Genomic DNA, 6,339 nt, shown 5'->3' with positions numbered 1-6,339 from the left:
GGCGACACTGAGGGTTGCGATCCGTTGCCGGACACGGAAAAAGACAAAAAAAAAAAAGATTCTCAATATCATTAATCATTAGGAAAATGCAAATAAAACCACAACAAGATATCACTGCATACCAATTTATTTATTTATTTATTTATTTTTTGATCAGTAAGGGGATCGCAACCCTCAGCACCACGCTCAGCCAGTGAGCGCACCAACCATCCCTATATAGGATCCGAACCCGCGGCCTCAGCGCTACCAGCACCGCACTCTCCTGAATGAGCCACAGGGCCGGCCCTGCATACCAATTTAAAATGGCTAAAGCTAAAAAGATCAACCATACCAAATGCTGACAAGGAGGTAGAGCACCTGAAACTCTAATACACAGCTGGCAGCAATGTGAAATGGTGCACACATTCTGAAAAACAGTCTGGCAAATTCCTAAAAAATTAAATACGCACATACCATGTGACCTAGCCATTCTACTCTTAGGAATTTACCCAAAAGAAATGAATGCATATTTTCCCACAACATTTTTTTCACAAATGCTTATAGTGGCTTTCTTTTATAGCCCCAAACTGGAAACAACCTAAATGTCTGTCAACAAGTGAATGCATAAGTAAATTGTGGTATATCTATATATCCTTTACAATTCAGCAATAAAGGAATAAACTGTTGATACACACAACAACATGGATGAACATCAAAATAATTATGCTGAGTGAAAGAAGAGTACATGCTGTATGATTCCACATACATGAAGTCTAGAAAATGTTAACTAATTTATAGTGATAGAAAGCAGATTTGTGGTTGCTTAGGGATGAAGGACAGAAGATGGAAAGGGGCAGGAGGGAAGGATAAGGCTCAGGAGCAAACTTTAGGGGTAACTGTTATGTTCATTAACTTGATTGTGGGAATAGTTTCATGAGTGTGTACATATGTTAAAATTCATCAAGATGTACAATTTAACTAGGTGCAGGGCTTTGATTGTCAATTACGCCTCAACAAAGGAACAAGAAAAAATAATAATGGGTACCATTTAATAGGCATCTACATTGTGGGGAAAAACTTTATATAAAAAATTATTTGGGGGCCGGCCCGGTGGCGCACTGCTACAGTGCGCCGCTTGGGAAGTGCGGCAGCGCTCCCGCCGAGGGTTCGGATCCCACATACAGACTGGCCACTCACTGGCTGAGCGAGGAGCAGGGGCAACACCGAGGGTTGCGATCCCGTTGCCGGTCCCGGTCCGGTACGGGCGTGACACTGAGGGTTGCGATCCGTTGCCAGTCACGAAAAAAGACAAAAAGACAAAAAAAAATAAAAAATTATTTGGGTTAGAGCACGGTGTTGATAACACCAAGGTCAAATGTTGGGATCCCCATACTGGCAAGCTACCTATATAGATATATAAATCTTCTCTCAAGATAGGTACTACATTATTCAGCCTATTTTGCAGATGAGGAAACTGCGTGAGAAAGTCCAGATGGTCATGCCACTATGGTCAAGTCAGGACCCCACCCAGACAGTCAGGAGAACAGACACTGGTTCCACTTCTGCTGCAAAAAAGTCCCTTCCCCTTTCCAGGCCTCCACTTCCTCAGATGAAAGATGTGCGCACTAACCAACAAGCCTTCCAAGGAACTCTTTCTGCCCTAAATCATGCTATCTGGGTGCCCTGCTGAACAGTTTTTCTCCTTCTGCAGCTGAAGGCAGAGGCCACACCCGTCTTAGCAGCGCCTACCCAGCTTGCTCCCACCACAGCTGTCTCTTCCCCCAGGCCTACCCCTCTGCAAAAGCCCCTGACCCTCCGTTTACTGCTTTGTTCCCCAGTTAGAAGGGTGAGCATTTAAAACTCTTGTGTTCAGGGGTGGGGAACCCTGGGACCCACAGCAACGTGAGACATCATTTCTCTGGCTAGAGCTCTTGAAGGAAAGGCCAGAGATGAGCGGTTGCAGGATGGATGAGAAAGAGAAGGTCCTACACAGTCTTCATGTAGGGAAGCTCCTCCCCTAGTCCCTTGTCAGATCTGCATGTCCAAGGCCGGCAGGAACAGGCTCAGATATTTGCCTGGGCACACAGTCGGCTTTCAGGAAATATCTGTAGAAGTGAATTAAATCCCTCTTGCCAGAGGAATAATCTCTTCCCCGACCGCAGAGGAAAACCAACAATATCCATCTCAATGTGTTCCCCCGAACCAGCTCTGAGGGTCCAGAGGCTGAGGACCACCAACACCCCCCCCCAGCTATCTGGCTGGAAGGCCTGGGGGCCCACCGGAAGTGCAGCTCACCCCCCGGGGCTTCGCGTGTGGGAGGGGACTACACTACAAGACTCTATGAATGCTCCCAGCTCTGTAAGAGCCCTTGGGGTTTGCAAGGAACCATGCAACATTTTGAAAAGCTCCAAGCACTTTGAGCTGCAGCTGTTTACATAGATTCAAAGGTGGAAACATATTCCCCAAGGGAAGGGACTCTGCCTATTGGAACTGGATTTTGGAACTCCCCTGCGTGGGCGAGTACTTGCTGTAAAGAACACTCCCTAGCTTTGAGAAGCTGTGGCGGTCACAGACAGCCTAGTTTACATCTCTGTTGCTTATGAACTGTGAAATCTTGGGCAAGTCTCTTTATCTCTCTGAGATTCAATTTCCACATCTGCAATATGGGGATAGGTACCCTATTAGGCCATGGCAGAATTAAACAGGATAATGTAGAGCACAAAACACAGTACCTGGAACTATCATGAGCTCAGTCAGTGCCCTTCTTTCCCTCCCTTCCTCATGAACATAACTACAGGTCCTCAGAATAAGATCTCCTTAGCTGGTTCTTCTGACCTGGAAAACCAAACTCCTGATGAGGAAGAGGACTTAATTCCAAGCACACTAGAGGGGCAGCTCAGGAAGTACTTTGGGGCTGAGGCATCAGATACAGGGCAGGGCCTGGAGGGAGAGAGTCAGGGCTGTCACCTGGAGACCATCCACCAGGTCCTCTGGCCAGTTACATTCAAAGGCTCAGAGATCAGGTGGCCACCCAAGCAGCGCCCCATCTCCCACCCCCCAATCTGGGTTTTCTTCCTCCCCAGGAGCACATAACTTCACTCAGGCCCTGAGAACCTGCAGCTATGTCACCTGGCTTCTTAAAATGAGGGTGTGGGCCCAGATAGCCTCTATAGTCCTCACCACCTTTATCATTTTGTGAACTTACAATTCCATAGAGATAAAGGGTGCTTAACAATTACTCCACCTCTCCCCACCCCCTTTTTCAGGACACATGAAAGAGGTACAGAAATTGAACTAGGAGATTCAGAAGTAGAAGGAGGAAGGCAAAGGCTGGGACTCCACTATGTTAATTTAATTAGTTCTAATCTGCTGCAACAGCAGGGCCTTGAAGAAAGAGGCTTTTGTTGAAATTTCGCATTTGGCAGGAAGTCTCCCCACCCCCATTAGAGATTATGAGTCAAAAGCTCTGATTTTGGCCCTGGCTCTCACCTCCAGCATTGCTGAGGCTTCCTTTTCACACTTTGACCAACTTCTTGACTTTTACGGGAAGGAAATGTGCCACAGATGTTGGTCAGTAAGTGGAGGGTTTTCATCTGCCTTTATGAAAGGGTGTCAGTAATTCACAGACTGCCCAAGAAGCAAGAGCAAAAGTGAGCAATGCTGCCAACTTCTCTGCATGAATAAACCAAAGCTTTCCCAATCAACTAACCCCTCCCCCCCCACAACACAAACACACACACACACACACACATATACGGGCGGGGGCCTCACCATATGCAAAACATTTTCATTTTCATCATTTTATGGGACCCCTGCGCACGCACGCACGCACACACACACACACACACACACACACACACACACGGGCGGGGGCCTCACCATATGCAAAACATTTTCATTTTCATCATTTTATGGGACCCCTGCAACTGTCTTATGAGGTAACAGAAATCTCCCTCTCATTTATTCATGCAACTAATGTTTATTGAGCACCAACTGTTTGTAGGTGAGGAAACAGAGGGACACATAGGTGAAGTGACTTGCCTGATACCTCACCTCCCGTTGGTGGTAGAATCAGCACTGGAACCAGTGTTGTGCTACTGTAATTGGAATCTCCAAAACTAAAACGCCCTGGTTTGTAGCATTGTTTTAAATTTCCGTGGCATAAATTTTCCCACCATGGCCAATTTCAAGCCATCAACAGTGTTTAACAATTCTTAACCAGTTTGCAAAATTCCTGAATATTTAAAAATTGGCTCTAGAGAGTTTCCAGACCAGAGGCAAGTTCTCCAGGCTCCTAATTGAATGTTCTTTGGGCCTTGCCTCTCTACCTTCAGGCATGAAGAATCCACATCCTATGGAAGCTTAAACAATAACCTTAATAGGACACTACCTGAAGGATTGTTAACAGAGGTAGAATTTCACATGTTTTATTTTCTTCCACATCAGTATTTTTCCAAATGTCCTATAAGCACATATTACCTTTATAATCAGAACATATCTAGGAAATTAAAATCATTTATTAGTGAGCTTATGTTTGGAATTACCTCCCTGCATAATTTCTGTCACTCTGTTTCTCTCGGGTGGAGGGGGGAGAGAGAAAGAGAGAGAGAGAGAGAGAGAGTGTGTGTGTGTGTGTGTGTGTGTGTGTGTGTTTCCTAACAGCTTGACTTCCCTTGCAGAAGATAGCAGGTGCCCTTAAGTTAAGCATTTGCCTAAATCTAGTGCAGTCTTACCTGGAGGATAAATTCATTTCCTTTGGAGTTCAAATTTCATCAGCAATTGAGAAAATACAACTCCCTGTCTAGATTCCACAAAATGACCTTGCCTCCTAATGGGCTGAGGTCAAAACAGATGGTTTGACTGAACGGGAAACAACTGCTTGATCTTTCCTGAACCTTAGAGGAGGAAGTTTCCACCTACCCCACTGCAACCCCCTCTCCAGACCCCCCAAAGAGGCATTCTGTTCTCTCTTTCTCCAAGCTGGGATTCAAGGGGTCTTACCTCAGTGCTGGGATAAAACCTGCCACCAGGGCTTGAGACAAGATCAAGGGTGCCAGTTCATTTCAGCTGGGCTCCATAACATCCACTGCTTCTCTCTGGGCTGCTCACTGCAGAGCTCCACACAATTGGCTCTATCCTGGCCTGCAGGGAGAAAAGCAGAGCAAAGTTGCAGGCTGAACTCCAGAGGCACTTATGTTAACGCACGCAAGAAGGTAAGCGCCCTTGCTCCTCCCACAGCCAGACCTGGTCACTCCTGCCACTTCACAGCCCCTTCCAGAATGACAGCCCTCACCGGAAGGAGCCAGCCTCTCTCCCAAGGCCCAAACCAGCCATCTGTTCACCCAGACCCACCCCTCCTGGGGCTGAGCATTTTTAGAGCAAGTTGCAGATTAAGCAAATCAAACTCTACTACAGTCATCAAATCCTTGTGCTACTCACTATTAGTGGTAACAAAAGCAAGGGTAGGAAAACAACAGATCCAGCCCAAGTCCTGTGTTTAGATAAGGCTTGCGGACAACAGATTCCAATCGCCAAAACACCAAACTTGCTCAGTCTCCCATTGACCTACAGTATGTTGTTTATGCAGTTACAAATGCCAGCTGAATCTCAATCATTTTGGAAGCATTTCTAACTGAGCCTAAATTTTCAACTCATATGAGGGTACTTCTAAAAGTTCATGAAAAGATGTGTTTTATCTTTTAATTCTATTTTTCCACTAGCTTTTTAAAGTATCCTTGTATGTTATTACAGCTGTCTGGGTAGATAGCATTTGTTTTTAAAGTAACTGGTTTTCCTTGTGCCAAAGAAAGTTATGTTCAGTCTATAAATTTTAGAAAATATAATTGACAAGAAGGAAAAAAAATACCCATTCTTTCTCCACCCAGGATAACTACAGATAGCATACCCTTCCTGTTTTTAGACTTTGTTTTGCTTTCTGTTTTCCAGATTTTTTTGTAAAGATGTGATAAAGCTAGGTGTGGTTTACTGAGTGCTGTGTCATTAAGCAGTCTTCTAGAGCACCATGTTAAAGGCTTCTGCAGTGTCATTTTAATGGCTACATAATATGTATGTACCCATGGATCTCCTATGATCCATGCATGCACAGTACCCTACATAGCTGTACCATAAATTGTACCCAATGGCCCAAGGCTAGATATTTAAGTCATCTCCAACTTTTTTTTGTTCATTATGAAGATTGTAGAAAAATATAAACTTTAGTATACACAGTTTTGTAACAAATGCTTGCCAATGACATTCTAAGTAAAGCAGCTTCTAAGGGATCAGGCAGACCCAGACACACTAAAATTCCAGGAACGAGCTGGTCCCAGGAACTAACTAACCAGCTCCTTATCTAAGAGC

At 45.0% G+C, this 6,339-nt stretch overlaps 1 long non-coding RNA gene across 1 annotated transcript in view; it reads right to left on the bottom strand.

Moving 5' to 3' along the window:
* Nucleotides 1-5,095, bottom strand: part of LOC103608944 — a 43,753-nt gene extending 38,658 nt beyond the window's left edge. The window contains exon 1 of the long non-coding RNA XR_552096.1: nt 4,981-5,095. This is a non-coding gene — a long non-coding RNA (uncharacterized LOC103608944). The remainder of the gene's footprint in view (nt 1-4,980) is intronic.
* Nucleotides 5,096-6,339: the final 1,244 nt, after the last annotated feature.

Source organism: Galeopterus variegatus, unplaced genomic scaffold (assembly GCF_000696425.1).
Source record: "Galeopterus variegatus unplaced genomic scaffold, G_variegatus-3.0.2 Scaffold9006, whole genome shotgun sequence".
Classification (NCBI taxonomy): Eukaryota; Metazoa; Chordata; class Mammalia; order Dermoptera; family Cynocephalidae; genus Galeopterus; species Galeopterus variegatus.
This window is presented reverse-complemented; position numbering and strand designations above follow the sequence as displayed.